This window comes from Colobus angolensis, unplaced genomic scaffold, assembly GCF_000951035.1.
Source record: "Colobus angolensis palliatus isolate OR3802 unplaced genomic scaffold, Cang.pa_1.0 Scaffold121, whole genome shotgun sequence".
Classification (NCBI taxonomy): domain Eukaryota; kingdom Metazoa; phylum Chordata; class Mammalia; order Primates; family Cercopithecidae; genus Colobus; species Colobus angolensis.
Window position 1 is genome coordinate 5,887,192 of NW_012113253.1, and position 20,085 is coordinate 5,907,276.

General features: G+C 42.3%; 1 protein-coding gene across 2 annotated transcripts in view; it reads left to right on the top strand.

Annotated features, from left to right (window-relative positions):
* NCALD (neurocalcin delta) overlaps window positions 1-20,085 on the top strand; it is a 472,522-nt gene that overhangs the window by 809 nt on the left and 451,628 nt on the right. Inside the window, exon 1 of one of the 2 annotated variants that reach the window (XM_011931444.1) lies at window positions 15,454-15,554. The exons of the other annotated variant lie outside the window; for it this stretch is intronic. The gene's annotated coding sequence lies outside the window, so the exon portion shown is untranslated. Of the gene's footprint in view, window positions 1-15,453; window positions 15,555-20,085 lie in introns of those variants that run through there. 2 annotated transcript variants of the gene reach the window in all.

The window sequence follows — 20,085 nt, forward strand, 5'->3', positions numbered from 1 at the left end:
TGCTGGGGGGACCCATGCGTTCCGGGCGCCGCGGGCGCAGGGGTGGGTTCGAGGAGCGCTCGGTCCTGGGAACCTGGTTCCAGCAGCTCCCTCCTGGGTGCAGTTCACCCTGTCAATTCCTCTGTCATTCCCCCAGTGCCTCTGAGGGAAAACAAAACAAAATCACAGACCCCGAGGGTGGGCGGCGGAAAAGGAGGGAGCAACTTTGCAGAGGGCCGCGCAGAGACGCGTGGGGCCGGCGGGATGGGGCGGGATGGGGCGGGAAGGGGCGCGCTGGGCGGAAGGGGGCGTTGGTGAGCCTGGCGGCCCGGGGACATCTGGAGCATCCCGCCCCGGAGTCCGGGGCGGGGGTCCGGGGCAACCGCTGGATCCCGGGCCTGCGGAGTCTGCCCGGAAAGGCCGCAGGAGGCGGGTGCGGGGCGTGGGCGTCTGGGGAGGGGGTCGAGGGAGAGGCCGAAAGGCGCTAGTTGAACCTGGACGAGGAAACAGTCTGCGTTTCGGACTCAAGACCTGAAAGATTCGTGTCCCTTGCCCTCGAGGACTCGGGAAGAGTGTGCTGGGGAGATGTGTTTGAGTGTTTTTCAGTGCATACCGATTTATTTTTAGCTCCCAGAGAAGCAGGATGTGCAAAGTGGGTTGTATCAGCCCGGGAGGGGCAGGAGGTCTCCCTGTCCGCAGGAAATACACAAGTTTTTTTTTTTTCTAACGCTGCAGATGCTTGCTTTAACTTTTGTGCATGGAGAAAGAATGCCATTTGGCTCTCTGCAGAGCTCCTGCCAGGGTTAGTTTCTTCCTGCCGGTCTGTCGGAGGCTGCAGGCGAGGCGGCTGTGTGTGCTTCTGTGCTTACACGCTAGCCCCGCAAGAAGGTCTATGTTCTGTTCCGTAGGGCAGCTACGGTGAAACACAGAAGTAGGCTGCCAAGATCTCACTCTCTCAGAAGGAAACCACACAAGCTCGCTCAAAGTTTTCCCAGTTCTGGCTGATTTGAAAATAATAAACCTAAGCCACTGTATTACCAAGAGCAGAGTTTGCTGTCAGGGGTTTCTCAGACCTGATTGGAAATGCTTGTGAAGTTTTTCACTCCAATTGGGAGATCCCTGTGTTTTATGGCCAAAGGCCGTGATGCAAAGACTGCAAAGGAGAGGGGATGTGGTGTGATGGTGGGAGTATGGGTATTTGCCCTAGCGGGGCAAGGACAGATCTGGGGAGGAGCTTCAAGGGAGGAGGCTCGAAAAACTGAAATTCACATGTTTACCTACCCAAGTCAGATGTCTGGAAATTGTCCTGGAGTCTCCCCTGTCTCAACCATTCAGTGTCCAGTCCTTAAGACCCTCTGTCTGTAACTGTACTAGGAGAGTTGCCAATATGGACATTAGGAGTGTGGGCTCTGCAGCCAGACAGCCGGATTTAAGCTGTGGCTCATTCACCAATAGCTCCTGGATCTTGGGGTCCTTACTTAACCTCTACTGCGTTTTCTGATCTGAGGCATGAGGTTGATAATAGATAACAAAACTATCTCAGGGTTACTGTGAAGATAAAATGAGTTAATACTCAGAAAGCACAAAGCATCATGCCTTATTGTAAGTGCTGCATAAATGTGAGCTCTTATTATTTTTGTTGTTGTTGCTATATGCCCTCTTCTCTCAGTTCCTGCTATCACTGACTTAGTTCATATTCTCAGCACTTCTTGCTTGAATTGTTCAAATTGCTTTTGAGCTTGTTGCTCCCAGTCAGGACCATCTTACTCCAGTCCATTCTCCAAACTGTGGACACTCATTTTGAAAACAAAAATCTAAGCCAGTCATTCTGCTTAATTTCCTTTAGAGGTTTTCTGTGGTTTTCAGGATAGAATTCAGACTCCAGGCACTTTCTCGGTCCCACCCTTCTTTCCTCATTAACTTCATCTCCCAAGCCTCCCCCCTACCCCGTGTAGCCTCTGCCCATGCCACTGAGTCTCAGCATCTATCATCTCCCCAACCTTCCTTGTCTGGTGAACTCCCATGCATTCTTTGCAGCTCAGCTGCTGCCACACTGCCTTCCAGCAGGCTGCATGGCACTCCCTCTCCCAGAGGTGCCTCTGCTTCATGCTGCCATGCTACCCTGGATATAGCCCTTGCATCATTCTGCACCATTATCTATGTATCTGTCTTCCTACCTGCAAGTGCCTTAAGAGATGGATTCTGATTGTAGTACATGTTTGTTGAATGAATAAACAAACACCAGTCAAACACAATCCAGTCCTTTTCACTAAAACCAGAATCAAGCACAGAGAATAATAGAGAGGAGGACCAAACCAAGCTTTATATCTAACACTCTACAACAAAAAACCTTGGGAAATACTAAGGAATCAAGAGTTGGTCAAAAGAAATGTGGCATAGTGTCTTGAAACTGATTTGATCCTTGCCCTCGAGGTGTGTCCTTTTAATGGTGAGGGGCAGACTAACAATGAAGAAACATAATGATCTGAACCCTTCTCTTTCCTTGCTTCCCTCATAAAAAGGTCAGGCATCTCAGACGTGGCTGTAGGGGATGGAGGTCCAATTTTTTTTATAGGGTTGTGCGGTGAATTGGTTCTGGAGGCAGAGGTGAAGTTCATAACACACATGGGTTTTATAGCTTTTCCTTGAATTACAGCATCCCTCAGAGTGTGAATTTCAGATCGCCTGGTATTGGTATGATAACAGGAAACCTCCAGTCATCAAAGCTATTCTGTTACTTTTCGGACTATTCAGTATGTTCAGAGGGTGCTTTTCTGACTCAGGCACCCACTCTAAGCTCTCCAACTCCTGGGGTCCCAGGAGGTTGCACAGGAAGATAAGAGCTGCTGCTTCCCTGAGGCAGCCCCAGAGTCTGGTTTCAAAGCTCTAGAGCAGGGATTTTTGTACAAGCAAGAGAGCGAAGAATGAGCTTTATATTTTTAAAGGGTTGTAAACAAAAACAAAACACAACAAAACACAGAAAAGAACATGTGATAGAGACCATGTCTAAAATACTTACTACTTAGTTCTTCATAGAAACACTTTGCCAACTATTGCAGTGAAGCTGACACATTGGTTTCATTTTGCATGTCATCTGGTTGGTAGTGGCTGCCTGGAAAGCTGGGTCCAATAGGAATCCAAGGCTGGGTCCGGGCTCAGCAAGAAAGGGTGCTGTGGTCAGCTAGTGATGTCTGTCTGCTAGGGAATGGGATTAATGGGATTAGGAAATAGTCTTCACCATTCCTAGCCTAGATAATATCATTTGTGGATAATGAAGACAGAAATCAGGGATAGAGCACATGAGTTAAAAGTCCTTAGAAGGCAGGAGCTTTCTACCACAACAATGAACAATCACTACACTTAACATTGATATTGCCATTTATTGAGTGTGTACTATGTGGCCCTGGTTTACATGGGATACCTCATTTCATCTTTATGATAATTTTTCAGAAGATATTTTACTTAGGACTCAATTCTGTTGTGTCAGGAACCCCAACATTCAAACTGTTTTAGCAAAAAAGGAATGTTATTTTGGCTCTGATAACTCCTCAGTCCAGGGGAAGACATTTCAAGTGTGGCCTGATTCAGGCCTCAAACATTGTTAGCAGGACCTCATTTCTCTATTTTTCTCAGTTTGCTTTCATGGAGTTGGCACCATTTTTAGTACCATCTCACTGAGGCCCCATCTCATTGTAGGATGGCTGGAAGAGCTCCAGACCTTACATAGTCTGGGCTTTAAATCCAGCCAGAAAGTGGAAGTCTTCATCTCAGCATTGCTCACAATGACTTGCTTTGGCTTGTCAGCACTGATTGGGTCCTGTGTCTCTTCCTGTGACCAGGGTGCCACATGTTACTAGGCTTGGGCTTGGTTACATGTCACACGTTTCATCCTTAGAGATAGGCAGAGAAATGGGAGCAGGGGTGTTTCTCCAGCAGAAAATTGTTATACTCTCACCAAGAGATGCGCCCCTGGATTTTGGATTGCAAAGCAGCAGATTGTTCCCTATAGGACTGTTAGCATTCCCTCTTTGTAGATAAGAGAAACAGCCTTAGCAGCACGCAATAATTTGCTCAAGGTCACATGGTCAGTAAGTAGTGGAGTTCTCATCTGATATCCACAGTTTATGCACTTAGTAGAATTACTTGTGAGCAGAATATTTAAAGTGAGTTTAGTGAGCTTATGTGAAGCTCTAGCCTCTCTATTCCTGCAAATATAGCTATATAACTTCAAGAAATTTTAAGTTCTGACTGGCTAGAATACATGAGAAAAATGACATGGCATCTCTGCCTGGATTTTTACTCAACTATTTGATTAATATTCTTGAGCAGTTTCTACATGCTCAGCATTCTGTTAGGTTGTAGAGATATAGGCTGGATAAGATCTAGTCCCCTGTCTTTAGGAATTTATATTCTAACGTGAAAGTGCAAGACATAATTAGGGAAGGGATCGGCTAGAATCTGGAGCAGGTGGGGGAATGTGCAGGAGGTGATTTCCCTTCCTTGGGATGGTGGTCTTGCATTTTTGTTTCCTGAGGCAGCCCTAGTACAGTGCTTTGTGCCATAGGCAAGCAATGGATATTTCTTGAATACAACCTTTTAAAAAGCTGTGGTTAAATATACACAACATAAAATTTACTATTTTAACCATTCTTAAGTGTACAGTTCAGTGGCATTAAGTACATTCACATTATTGTACAACCGTCATTACCATCCATTTCCAGAACTTCCTCATCCTGCCCAGCTGAAAGTCGGTTTCCATTAAATACTAACTTCCTATTTCCTCCTACCTTTCAACCTCTGGCAACCACTATTCTACTTTCTGTCTCTATGAATTGACTACTCTAGGTACTTCATATAAATGGTATTTGTCTTTTTTGTGACTGGCCTACTTCACTTATCATAATGTCGCCAGAGGTCATCCAAGTTGTAAGATGGGCAGAATTGCTTTCCTTTTTAGGGTGAATAATGTTCCATTGTACGTATGTACCACACTTTGTTTATCCATGTATCTGTTGATGGACATTTGGGTTGCTTCCATCTTTTGGCTATTGTGAAAACACTGCTGTGAATATGGGTGTACAGTGATATGTTCAATTCCCTGTTTTCAGTTCTTCTGGGTATATGCCCAGAAATGGAATTGCTGAGTTATATGGCAATTCTGTGTTTAAGTTTTGGAGGAACATCCGTTGTTTTCCATGGTGGTACCATTTAACATACCCACAAGCAACGCACAAGGATTCCATCAACACTTGTTATTTTCTGTGTTTTCTTTTAATATAATAGCCATACTAGTAGGTGTGAAATGTCGAACACATTCTTGAAGGTAGGTTGGAATAGAATTGTGAGAAATAGTGGTAGAGTTTAAACTTCATTCTAGGGGAACCATTGGATATGTGTTGCCTGTGATAATGGTATGATCAGAAGGTTTGGACATTAGAGAGGGAGGGGGTGGGGAGAAGAGAAGTTACTTTAATTATTTAGATGAGAGAACATAATAGTTTTCCCCACATCTGTACCACTGAAAATATTATGTCTATCTCTAGTAAATGGTTTTGAACTTGGGGAGGAAACATAAATAAGCATTGAGAGATCTCATGGCCCAGGATTCCTCAGAGAAGTAGACTACTGTTGCTAATAATAGCACTCATGATAGTAAATGCCTAAAGGTGATTCAAGTATTGATTAATTCTGATAAATCCTATGAAAGATTCCTCCTCTAACATCCCTTAAGGGGGCAGATGAACTGCTCAAAAGGGAGTAACTGAGGAAAGTTAATGAAGGGACTATTTGCAAAGGTGTGGGTAAGGTCAGGGAACCCACCAGAAGTGGCCAGCAATGCATGGAAGCTTTCACGCATTGAGGAATATGACTACTGCCCATCATGGCCTGGTGGGGAGGCATCTGGGTGAATAAGACCCTAACCACTCTCTTCCATTCTCTGATCTGGTGCCGGTGCCACCCAGTTGGCCAAAGTAGCCAGAGCCAGACCTCAAGAAGGCCTGTTGTTATGGGACTATCTTGTAGTCCATAGCAGCCAACACAAAGTAGTGTTCTAGTTATCCCCAATTTACAGGTAACTGAACCGAGGCATTGAGAGGTTGAGTGGTTTACCAACATTGGGAGCTAGTGCAGGTTATGGAGCTGAAATCTGAAGACTGATAAATAATCAGAAATCAGCACATTTCTTCTGTATATGCAGCTGGATCTGGAAGGTACGTTTTCCCCAACCTGTGTGTTTTGACTCTGGAAATAATCTGATGTGTACAAACTTGGCTTGGCTGTCAATAGGTGGTGCGGGTGCCTGCTCAGATCCCCTACTTTTTACAAAAATAATGTACTTAACAGGCATATTTCATACTTGATTTATTATATTTAGATAAAAAGAATATTTTCCATATACTTTATGGGAGTGACAATCTGTCCTTGAATCACATTTGCTACACATGAAAAAGATGCAAGTTGTGGGGTTTTTTTTGTTTTTTTTTTGTTTTTTGAGTTGAAAGGGCCAACAGAGTTGACAGTGTCACCTGGCTGTTTAAACATTAGTGAGAGCTTGGGCTACAATAAGAGAATACTATTCAAAGAAGGGAGAGGCTTATTCCCTCTGTGCTGCCCTGACAGGTACAAGTTAAGGGGATTTCTCATGAGCTGGCAGATGCCGAGGACAGTAGCTGGGACTCTCTGGCCTGGAATCGCTCTGTGGGACTTTTATATTCTTTTCTTCACATACATGAAAGCACTGCACTGAGGGAAAGGGATTAGACTCATCTGGGGCCGGAACTAGGCCCACCGTGAACACGGAATGGCCTCCTTTGGAAGGCTTCATATAGTCCCTGGCTGGAGATTGTGAAGCTGAGGCCATAGGTGAGAGATGGGGCTGTGAACTTATATTTGTTTCCTGTGGCCGCTGAAACAAATGACCACAAAATGGTGGTTTAATGCAACAGATATTTATTCTCTCACAGCTCCGGAGGCTAGAAGTCTGAGGCCAAGATGCCATGCTTCCTCCAGGGGTTCTAGGGGAGGCTTCATCCTTTGCCTCTTTTAGCTTCTGGTAGCTGCAGCATTCTTGGGCATGAGGTTGCATCACTTGAGCTGTGCTCCATGTCACATTGCTTCCTCCTCTTCTCTGTGCATCTCTCCTCTGCGCATCTTTTATAAAGACATTTGTCACTGGATTTAGAACCCACCTGTGTGATCCAGAATGATTTTATTTCAAGATCCTTTATTACATCTGCAAAGACCCTTTTTTCAAATAAGGTTGTATTCACTGGTTCCAGGGGTTAAAGCTTGGTTATGGCCAGGCCTGGTGGCTCATGTCTGTAATCCCAGCACTGTGGGAGGCTGAGGCAGGAGGATTGCTTGAGTCCAGAAATTTGAGAACAGCCTGGCCAGCAAGGTGAGACCCCATCTCTACAAAAAAAAAAAGAAAAAAAAAATTAGGTCTCTTGGCATGTACCTGTGGTTCCAGCTACTCAGGAGGCTGAGGTAGGAGAATCTCTTGGGCCCAGGAGGTGGAGGCAGCAGTGAGCCATGTTGACACCACTGCACTCCAGCCTGCATGACAGAGCGAGAGACCTTGTCTCCAAACAACAACAACACTCCACAAAAAAAATAAAAAAAAGTCTTGGACACTTGGACATACCTCTTTTTGGGGGTTGCCACCATTCACCCCATGACAGAACTCAGTGGTTAGTATACACGGCAACTGTTGATTCTCTGACTCTATGACGGTGCCCCTAGCTTTGATTTACTGCCTGGATTCTAGATTCCTTGACACAGTAGAGGTTTTCTAAATGCTTTTGATTTGATCATTTGAAATTTTATTCTAACTTTAAACAACAAAATAAACAAACACTTAAAATCTACCATCCTTTACTTCTGAAATAAAGGAGTGAGTGAAAGAGGCTGTCAAAAGTCAGTTTGATCCCTGTCTCAGCTAAACATTTTCTGGGCTTCGTTTTGCTGGATGGCATTGAAGGAAATGAATGGGAAAAAGAGCTGCCACTGGTCCTGTTCGGGCTTCTCACCTGGGGCTTTCCCAGATTCTTTCAGAAATATAATTCCTCAGAGGAAGGCTAAGGATGCTGGAGCCTTTCAGGAAAGGGAAGCAGAAGCAGTAGAGACTCGTTTCTAAGCCCATACTTCAGGAAGCATCCACTACAAATATTGTTTGTGAATGCCATTGGCCCATCGGCGGGTCTTTTACTTATGTATTTTCAACAGTGAGCCCCAAAGTAGGGCCTGTGTACATCGGGCACATAAGGCAAGGTAAACAGTAGCTTTGGCAATGGCCTGGAGAATTCGGTGACTGTAGCCCATTAAATGAGGTGTATCAGAAAAGTCCTCTCCAGGGCATCAATTATTCTGTTTTATTGTCTGCATTGATCGCATTAACTGGGGAAGAGCCAAAATCCATTCAGTCTGTGCTATGGAGAGGCAGTTGTAATTAAGGTCTGTTTCTCTCTAGGGGGCAGCTAATTTTGGTTTCTCAGCTGCTTTACAGTTTGACTTCAAAAGAGAGGAAGGAAAGAAAAAAAGGTAAAAATGCCCCTTCATGTTACCTAACCTACTGTATCATTGTTACTCTGGTTAATATTAACTTTGGATCCTTTTGTTTTGAACAGTGTATCGGAATACTGTGATACTTACAGAATTTAGTCTCCCTACCTGAAGAAAAGGTTTGCCCTGCAGGGGACCAGCTACATAGTTTGTGGGGCTCACAGCAAAATCAAAATGTGGGAACTTTGTTTAAAAAAATTAAGAATTTCAAGATAGTGCTAGTGGAGGATTAATGGCAGCGTGGGGCCCTGCTGAGCATGGGGCCTGTGTGATGGCACAGGTCACATGCCCATGAAACTGGTCCTGGCTTTATATATATGCTGAGGATGGTGTCCTTTTGCCTACCTGGCACCTTAATTCCCAAAGAGTGACCAGGCCAGTTTCCTCTGCCTTGGTTGGCGCACAGCTCTTCTGTAGGGCAAGGGCAGTAAGCAGCCTGGATATCTCCTGTTGGCCCTTCCATGTCCCTGGCTCCCTTCTCCACCTGGCTCTGTGCCCCAAGAGGAGATCTTTACCACTGGTGTCAATGGCCATCTTGTCTTCTGACTTCTGGTAGAATTTGGCCAGAAATCAGCAGGAGATGGGAGGATGGGAGGAGAGTGAGGTAGGGTATTTATTTACCTATCCCTCCACTGGGTTGCAACCTGCAGCTTGGTGTGTGTGTGCTAAAGACCACAGCGCCTGTCAGCTGTCCTCTCCATATCACCACCCTCTTTAGGTTCCTTCAGCCACTTCCTCCCCTTATGCCTGCAGGTCTAGGGTGGTCATGGCTTCCTGCTATTACTAGCCTTAGAGTCCGGCATTACCCTTCATTGATTTCCTGAACCCCTGTGTGACTTTCTTCTCAATAGCCTCTTCAATAGGACTCCTCTGTAGGATTCAGGAGCAGCCTCTTTAGTTTTCTGGTTGGGCTTTACCTGATTTGGTAACCCTTGGCCAGAGTTTGGCCACACCTTACTCTGCTGCAGGGTGGAAAGAGAGAAGCTGATGGCTGTGATAACAGGTGACTCTGCCGGTCTGGCTCCTGGTAGAGACGGGCGATCAGAAGGCAGCACATCCACATCTACAGTGGTGGGGAACATATGCTTGAGAGCTAGACATTTGAATTCTCTGGCCTGACTTTGGGGAAGTCATCTCATCCATAAGAGGAGCGAATGACAGCCCTTCACTTACAGGGCTGTTTCGAGCATGAAGCGAGATCACACCGGCATCGTGCTTATCATAGTGCCGGGCACACAGGAAGTGCTCAAGAAACATCGTTCCTTTTAGCTTTAGTTCCATGGAGTGACCCCTCCACTCCATGGGGATACACTCGCTACTTTTCTCAGATCTGAACTCAGCCACTGACAGCCTAGACTACACCAATGATTGTCAAGTTTTCATTGATTCACAGTTGTTCGGGGTGTTATTTCTATCTTTTCAATTAGATTGTTCTGAAATTGTTATTGTCTTATACACCTTTTAAAAAACAAATCTAAGTGCCCAACCCAGTAGGTAGCACATCATAACTGGCCAAGAAATATTTCTTGGCTAAATATAAGACGACTACATAATTTATTGTTCACATCGGGACATTTTTGAGAGTGAAAGGGGAGGGCTTTCGAGTAATTACAGCAAAACAGCAGGCACAAATGGGGACTGTCCTAGACAATCCGGGTAAAGAAACACAGTTACTCTACTTAAGTGGTTTTTAAAGCAGTTATTTTAAAGCATTTTTCAAAATACGTTTTCAAAATTTGCCAGCCTACCGTATTTTGTATTCGTCTGCCTTTGGTTTATGAGATAAAATCATGAGATTTGAAAAACATAGGGAAAAATATGTTTAATATTCCTAATAGATTGTTGGCCTGAATTTGAGGCAATGGGTCAAGGCCTCTTACCAAATAGAGACCTACCTTTATACTTTGTTACCCTACTTCACACGAGGGTAAACTTTCTTCTGTGTCTACTTTTAAAAAAGATAATCCCCTAATTATTGTCTTTCTTGCAATAGTGATCATTTATGCTCAAAAGATGGCAAAAATAGATTTACATACATGTGTTTTTCGGAACATCTTTGTCTTTGTATTTCTGGTTGCCTGGGTGACATTTCCAAGAGCATATGTGCTAATCTGCTATTATTGAAACAGAGATAAGGTGGAAACTATTTTTAGGCCTGTCTATACCTTTCTTTTTCCTCTCCTAGACCACTTAATTGGTTTATTTTTTTCTGTTTCCATTGTCTGAAGGGCATGCATAGCTTCTGTCTTAGTCCATTTTGCATTGCTATAATGAAATAAGCGAGACTGGGTAATTTATAAAGAAAAAAGGTTTATTTGGCTCATAATTCTGATGTCTGTAAAAATTCAAGATTGGGCATCTGGTGAGAGCCTCAGGCTGCTTCCATTCATGATGGAAAGTGAAGAGGAGCTGGCACGTTAGAGATCACATGGCCAGAAAGGAAGGAAGGGGAGGGGGAGGTGTCAGGCTCTTAATAATCAGCTCTCCACTAACTAATAGAGTGAGAACTCACTTCCCTCCCTCCTCCAGCCAGAGAGGGCATTAATCTATTCGTGGCATACCCACCCCTACAACCCAAGCACCTTCCATTAGGTACCACCTCCAACAATGGGGATCAGGTTTCAACATCAGATTTGGTGGAGACAAACAACCATATTTAAACTATAGCAGCTTCCTTTCTGTAGTTCTAATTTGGGGACTGGATAACTTTTTTGAAACCTGATGTAGTCATTCAGTGTCTTCTTCATTTACAATAGCTAAATGTATATTGATAGCCAATTTGTTTGTTTAGTTGATAACAGTTGTTTTTATCACAGTTTGTCTAAAACAAGCTTAGGCAAGGGATATTTTTGTTATAAAAAAATAATGTGGAGGCAATCTGTAGTTCTCTGGTGGAAAAAGTACATCCCTTCTGGAGCTAGATTAATCTGGTTTTGGTCTTAGTATTGCCGCTTATTAGCTGTGAGGCCCCTGGAGCTTGAATCTTCAGGTGACAATGGAAGCAATAATAGTACCTGCCTTATGGGGTTGTTGTGAAGGTTGAGAGGGTTAAGTAGAATAACACATGCAAGGAGAAGATGCAGCATCTCACAAATAGAAGTGCTGATGCTGCTGTTCTTAATATCAAAGGTACAGGTGCACCCTGCCTTTCAGAAAATAATCTCATGCAAGATATCACAAATATTTGAATTTCCTAAAGAGATAAATTAGGGAGATCATTATTTTCTTTACTAAAATGTTTTTGTTTTTATAAACATTTCAGAGAATTTCTTTCAGTGGTGAACATCCTTGGGTGTATTTATAGTAATATTGAAATTAAAAGTTTCTAATTTACCCCAGCAGTTTTAGGAACATAACTGTTGTGTTATCACCCATAATTCAAATGTTCAAAGGCAGCCAGAGTTAACATTTGGGGTCTTTTCTTCCCCTATTTTTATGTAATGATTTTGTGAAGATGTATGTATCATTTATGTGTGGTATGTAACTGTAGTGATCTGTAAGAGATTTTGAACATTTATTTGACTGTTGCATGTGTTTAAAGGGGCGATATTTAGCCTAATTCTAATATTTGAGATAGGGCCTTGATTACTGCAGTTAGAGATCTGAGATGAGTAATTTGGATTATATGGCAAGTTTGAGAGGAGAGATGGACTTTAATGTGTTATTTAAAACTGTTTAATATTGGGGTGTTGCTCTGGCTGGGGTTCCTTTGGCTCTCTTTTGCGTTGTTATTGTATTTTTAAAGGCAGATTGCTGCACCATTGCTCTGGAGTTTGTCTTGCTGCCCTTGAGGACAGGGGAAGGAGAGAGGAAGCAACACTCAGACACACATGTGTGTACACACACACACACACACACGTCTCTTTAGACATATAATCTAAATTTTCTCAGTTGTTGTAAGTGGAGGCTGGGGATGTGGGAAGTTGGTGATGTTGAGTTCCCACCACCTCACCCTTTGGAAGACATGATGACCATTTCCATGCCAGGCCAAAGGACAAGCAATGAGAACCAGAAGTCCATTCTAGCGTCTGAAGTTTCTTGGGAAAGCAACAGGAAGACATTTAAAGTATATGTTTCCCGGACCTTTGGTGTTGTTCCCTCTGTATCATTGCCCCCACAATTATAAAAGTAAGATATTATAAAATAAAATAAAATATGCACAATACAGAAAATTAGAAAGAAGAAAGAATCACTCTTATTCCAAATATTCAAAGGCATCCTGGAGTATTTATTATCATTACTTAATATAGAGATTTTTTTTTAGTTACAGAGTCATATATATCTATTTTTTAAAATTATTTTTTTCATTTAACCATATGTCCCAAACATTTTATGTTTTATTCTGCAATCTTTGTAGACAATGCTTTATTGCATATATAATATTTCATTGAATGGATTATACCTCAGTTTACTTACTCATTCAATTTTTGTACATTTGGTCAACATTTTATACACATTTTTTGCTATTATTATTTTTGTACAATAACATTTTTCTCCATTTAACATTATATCTTAGGATATAGTTTTAGTGAATTTAATAGATTGAATGTTTGAACGTTTAAAAGCTCTTAACACATTTTTAGCAAAAGCCAAGTTACTTTTCCAAATGGGTTAGAGCAGTTCATGTTGTGTGACTGTGTCGATTTCACCTTCCTTTACCATGCCTTGACCATTACCACTTCAGAATACTTTCACTAACTAATCTAAGTGTCCAGCCTAGTAGGTAGCACATCATAACTGGCCAAGAAATATTTCGTGGCTACATCTAGGATGACTGTATAATTTATTGTTCACATCAGGACAGTTTTGAGGGTGAAAGTGGGGTGCTTTCTAATAATTACAGCAAAACGACAGGCAGAAATAGGGACTGTCCTAGGCAATCCAAAATACTTTCTTTTAATTTGCATTGCTTTGATGACTAGTGAGGCTGAACATTTCCTTTTTATATTATTATATACTAGTTGCATTTCTTCTCTTCCTAATTTTCAGTTACATGTTCTTTACCCTTCAATGTTTTCCATATCAGTTAAAATAAAAAAAATTTCCTTCAAATTTTAAAAGTAATATATGGTTACGATAACAAGAGAAACAATTCAGGACAAAGATCCACAAAGAAAAAGCTCTGATGGCTCATTTCTTCTCCCAGGGAGCCAGTGCTAAAGGCCTGGGTGTTTCCCTACCTTTCTCCTTGTGCGTGCACACAAATACACTTCATTTTAAAGATACAGAGGGGGCTTGATGTTCTCAGTCATAGTATACATATTATTCTGTAACTTGCTTTGTTTTTTGCTTAAAATATATATTGTGGACATAAGATCTTTATCATAATAAAATATCTTTGGCACATTTGGTACAAATATTTCCCAAAATATTAGTATATCACTTGCCCATTTGACATAGTTTGACATTGGCGAGTGGGCAAATGTTTCCCTGAGATTTCTTCCACTGACAGGACAGCCTGCTCTGCGCTTTTACAGGGTTTGCTACTCTGCTGTCTGCTGGTTTTAAAACATTCTTAACCTTCAAAAAAATCATTATTTAATGCAACTATAATTTATTTTTGTGTAGGATGAGGAGGAAATAAGGGGCCAAACTGATTGCTTTTCTCCTTTAACTTACTAATGAATTGTCCCATCACCCTTTATAGAATGAGGCTTAGAAAAAAAAAAAAAATCCTTTCATTTCCATAAGGTAAGTTATCCCTTTTATGTGTCCATTTTTTTTTCAGCTATAAACTAGTGGTACCATAATCAGGAGAGTATTTTTCTAAGGCAGGGAAGAATTTGCATTTACCTGGAATTAGGTGGTTACACTGAGAATAACCTGATTTCTCAGGCCCCACATCTTTGCCTTGAACTTGAATATCAGGATGCCATGGGAGTGTGAGGTCTGAGAAGCTCAGAGTGCTTCTGCTAACGATTTCACATTCATTGCTCCTGCATTGCTGTGATGTAGGAGGGCCACAAATACGATCTTATTTTACAGGGGATGAGGCTGAGCCAGTCTCCATGATTCACGCACGGTTGTTCCTGCTTTCCCATCCAATAGTTCATTTTTTTATATACTTCTGTCTGTTTTTGTGGTTGTCCTTCTGGTTCCCTTTCTTAGTGATACATTTGTGTTTGAAACTTTAATCTTAGTTGGCTATTTTGACCACTATGAGGAGAATCTCAAAAAGGCTGCCTAGAACTGATGGCTCTTCCAGGAGCATTATTATTATTATTCCTATTGGACAAACATTTATTGGGAACCTGCTCTGTCCACGGCACTATGCCAGATGTGGGAAATACAAGGTGAAAAAATCACTTTTCCTCTCCTTGAAGAATTTACTACTTTAGTATTGTTTTAGCTCCTGCTGTTGTCCTTAGACCTTTACAAAAGGATATCAATATTTTGTGTTGCATCTACTCTGCTGCCTTGATTGCAATGACGGAGGATGTTTTCTGTCCAGCAAGTCTCACGAGTGCATTGCAGGCTGTTTCCTATTCAGAGAAGTATGAGGCATTTAAAACACCCAAGGACTTGACTGATGCATATTTTATAAGCTCAGATGGTCTTAGAGATCTTCGGTGTCAGTGTCCTCTGTCTCTAAATAACTACACTTTTCGGCTCCAACTTCTCTTCCTTTGGGCATTTAGGTTACTCGATTGGTCAACCAGGATCTAAAAATAAACCTAGAAACTTTGAGAGTATTTTTCCCCCATTGGTTGATTGATGTGTGTTTTTGTGTATGCCAAACTGCGCTGTGTAACTATTTACTTTTGCATTATGTATAGCACTTAGCAACCCACAGTGGAAATGAAAGCTAAGAGCACAGGCAGTCCCCAGCTGAGGCGGGGGAGCTTGCCTGCCCAAGTCTCAGCCAAGTCTCCTTCCCTCCCCCATCCTGTACCTTGCTGGCCTCTAGTTCCTGCTTTTTGCCTTCTCTGCTGGCGGCCAAGTGGGGACCAGGAGCAGGGGCAGGAAGAGCCTCTCCTGCCCCTACTCTTGCCTGTTGAGATTTCCCTCTGCAGGTCAGCGTGGGTGGGGTGAGGGGAAGGACGCAGGCCTTGGCCACCACTGGTGTCTTGGCATTGGTGACAGTCCTGTAGGGTCAGAGGCACTGAGACGCTATGTCTTATTTGGAACTCTAAATGCATTTCCATAAAAAAGGACACCAGTTGTGACGGGGCCCTCAAGACAAAACTATGTGACTTCTCAGGAACACTTTCTTTAGGGTGACATAAATCAGTACTTATAATGTTGCTGTTAGAGGAGAATACATTCTAAATTCTAAACATTTCAGGTTAGAAAGAAACTTAGGACAAAATCAGCTTATGACTCAAGGGACCGTCTCTAAAGTCCAAAAGTGGCTTATTCCCACATGAGAATGTCCCTTTGCTTGGGACTTTGGAGTGTGCTGAATGAGCTCAGCCCTTCTTTCCTTAGCCCTCTTCTGTAGCTGTAAGAATACTTTGGTTCTTTGATTTTTAGAGTAGCAATTGTCCTAAAAAGTTCATACCTTGATTTTACCAGAAGGGTGGGAGAAAGGCCTTGGGGAGTATAGATTTAATTCCTTGATTATCGCCTTTTAGAAAAGAATGCAAAACAAAATGTACCAGGGCCATTGTTAAAGATTCTTACTTTTGTCATTAAGAAATCCAACTTTTGTTCCTTTTGAGGACCCTTGTGTGCCTCTTATTCATAATGCATTTTGTGGAACAGATTTGAAGAATATTTCTGTGTGTGTGTGTGTGTGTGTGTGTGTGTGTATACATACATATATATGTATAATATATACACACATATATTTAGGCTGTGGATAAATAATTTTCTAAAATAAAAAGTTTCTTTGAAAGTTGATTTATATCATTGTTCTTTAGTAAAATCAATTTTTTTTTAAAGGGCTGGAAAGCATACATCAGCAGTTCAGAATGATTAAATAGTACTTACTTGGAAAGGGACAAAGTCTGTGAACTTAACTTGTGTGGTTTTCACAGACGGGGACAAAGCAGTAGAAAAATCAAAACGCTCCAGCCTCAGGTGAATTTTCTTTCCAACCTCAGAAGGGGTGGGCCCACTTGACACAGGAAGCGTCATAGGACAGTGGTTTGAGTCATGAGAGAAGGCTTGTGGGTTGGACTCAGCTGTTGTCTACATACCGAAAGACAGAATGGTCTATAGAAACTCTCCTAATTCCATGGCCTCTGCATTTTTTTGCAGAGTGCATGCATTACACACAGGACACCTCCCCTACAAGAACAAGGAGCTGCAGAAATAGCTAGAGCTATAGACTGCAATGGAAGAGGAGGCTAAGCTTCTAGCAGTTGCAGATAAAGAGAGAAGTCTTAGAGGCTGGCATGTCAGCCCTGGTGTATGAAATTAACCAGCCCTGAAGGTTCAGTGCAGGACCCTAGAGGATCAGGGCACAGTGCAGGATAAGGATGAGAACAGGGATGTGTCCACACATCCGAGACACTTTCCTGTGCTACCCATAGCCGTAGGTATATCAATATATGATAATAGTTTTATATGTATTGTGTAAAGATATATTTATACATAACCATTTAGAAAATTGTTGTTCTGCTGGGTGTGGTGGCTCACGCCTGTAATCCCAGCACTTTGGGAGGCTGAGGCTGGAGGATCACATGAGGTCAGGAGTTTGAGACCAGCCTGGCCAACATGGTGAAACCCCATCTCTACTAAAAATACCAAAAAAATTAGCTGGGCATGGCGGTGCACACCTGTAATTCCAGATACTTGGGAGGCTGAGGCAGGAGAATTGCTTGAACCTGGGAGGCAGAAGTTGCAGTAAGCCGAGATCACGCCACTGCACTTGAGTGAGACACTGTCTCAAAAAAAAAAAAAAAAAAAAAGGGCCATCATGGTGGTAAAGGACTAGGATGTCACTCAAACTAATTTGAGTAACGGGGTTCTTGTAGCAATGACTACTACTCTCATTGATTCAGACCTCTATGTGCCAGACACTGTTCGGAGTATATTATCTCATGGAATCTTCTCGCCCATCTTGGGAGGTAGTGTGTTATTATTCCCGTTTTACTGTGGAGGAGCAGGCATAGAGGATGTTCTCTAAGGCAGCTGTGTGGGAAGTGGGTGAAGTGAGTCGCACGCAGGAGGTCACTCTGGAGCCATGATTGCTAACCACTATTCTAGATCTGTTCCTGGAAAAGATTCCATGACAGTGAATCAAAGTACAGCTGGGCCTCATGGCGTTCAAAACAAGGGACTGGAAAATCAGGAATGGAGCCATTTTCTTTCTCAGAGGTCATGTGGTCTCTGCTCAACTAGCCCCTCCTCTTCTCTCCTATCTTGTTTCTTTATCTTACGTATGGTGCTTGAAGGTCAACCAAACCCATAAGGCTGTACCATGAGACTTCAATTTCCCTCAGCATCTCCTGGTATAAATTTATAAGTCCAGCCCACTGAGTCGGGCAACACAAGCTGTTGGAGCCCGGGCAGCAAAATAGTTACCTGCCTTCGTGTTGCTGTTTATCTTAGTTTCATTAGTGGCCATTTCCCTGAGCAGGGGATTGTGGGAAAGGCAGTGCACACGGAATGGGAAGTAGTTCATAGCAAGAAGTTAACATCTCTGGTACAAACTCATTTTATGCTTTGATAAACATTTTTTGTTATCTTTACAAAGTTTCCACTTAAAAGAATCTATATATATCTGTATCTATATAGTCTACATCTCCTTAGGTTACAAATGTTAGAAACCTGATTCAAAGGGGCTTACAAAAAAAATCAAATTAATTGGTTCATGTAATTATAAAGGCAAAGGTTTGCCTGGATCAAGGTCTCAAGCAATATTATCAGAAATCTATCTCTGGGCTCTGTGTTCCTCTGGATTGATTTTATCCTCAGGCACGTCCTCTCTACATGATGTCGAGATACCATCAGAAGCTCCGGGCTTATCTGTTCACTGAACAATCCCAGCAGAAAGCTTCTCTTTCCCTATAGTTACAGCAAAGTTTCCAGGTTTGATTCTCATTGCCCTGAATTGGTTTCATGCCTATCGCTCAACCAAACATGGCAGCCAAGCTGATTGGTCAGGCCTGGGTCATTGTCCATCCCTGGAAAGGGGTTAAATCTCCTTCCACTCCCCACACATGCATTAAAGCACATGGACTGGGAATGGGGGAGCGTGGTCTCCCGTGACAATGGACATGTTAGTACCACAAGAAATGGGAAGGGATACTGTCCATGCAAAAACAACCCACATCACTATTGAACATTTTCAGGTCTATTACAAATAACTGGACAGCTGTAATAAAGGTTTTGGGGCCCAGGAAAAGCAGACTGGACCACAGGCTGATTCTTATGTGACAAATTTAAAGACCTAGGAAATCCAAAGTGCAGGGGTAGGCCTACATCCTCTGTGGTTTTTTAGGTTATAATTCTGAAAGATGATGATATTTAGTCAAATAACATTGTATTAAGATTTGCAACTTTTTGAAAAAGCCAATCACAGGATGGTTCTGTCTTTACTTTTTGATCAAGTAGAAGGATAAGACTTGAAGGGCTCTTGCTAGTTGCCCCCTATTTGAAATCTAAGCTGTTCTGGCATTAAAATGACTGGTAAATTACATACAGGCTTTGTGTAAACCTTCACAGTGCCTGGGATTTAAAACTCAGTTTATTTAGCTAATGATTAAAATGCCCAGTTTATATATCAATGATCTTAATACTCACTGGGAAATAATTGCTTGGTTTTTAACTACATAATCAGGAACTAAGTATATAATCAGGTACTTGAAGTCGTGTGGAGGTTAAACCAGTAAGTCTTCACACTTGCAGATATGGTTTGAGTCTACGTGACCTCAGATGTTCAGTAGCAGTTTGTGTGTATGTGTTTGCATGCGTGTGTGTGTGTGTGTGTTTGTAAATATAATTTTGTACTAACAGAACTGCCATATCTCTTTGCTTATTCTACCTGCTACAATGATCCCAGATGTCCATTGGAACAAATTATCAGCTTATTTTGCCGATCAAAATTTTCAGGCAGTTGCCTTTTCACTTATTTAAAAATTTGTATTTAAGGGATTAAAAAAGTCCCCTCATATGCCAAAATGTTTCTCTTCTGTTGATTTTCATGTAATGTTGACTTTCATATTTAACAGTTGTTATTTCTTTACATGCTGTTTTGAGGTTTTTCAATTGCAAACAACAGTGAGATAGGCATTGAGGGGGTCAGAGTGTCTCCCAGCTACTCCAGAGGCTGAGGTGGGAGGATTGCTTGAGCCCAGGAGGTCAAGGCTGCAGTAAGCTGTGATTGCACCACTGCCCTCCAGGCTGAGTGACATAGTGAGACCCTGTCTCAAAAAAAAAAAAAAAAGAAAAGAAAAGAAAAGAAAAACAACCAAAATGGGCTCTAGGGTCTGAGTGCCCGGGTTTGAATCCTGGTGGTGTCTTGCTAGCTGCTTCACTATGGGCAAGTTACTTACCCTTCTGAGCCTTTCTTTCTAATAGTTTTATATAATTTCCCTAACACTGTGCGGTATGGACTGTCATTATTCTCTTGTTTAAGAGAGAATTGGGTGTTAG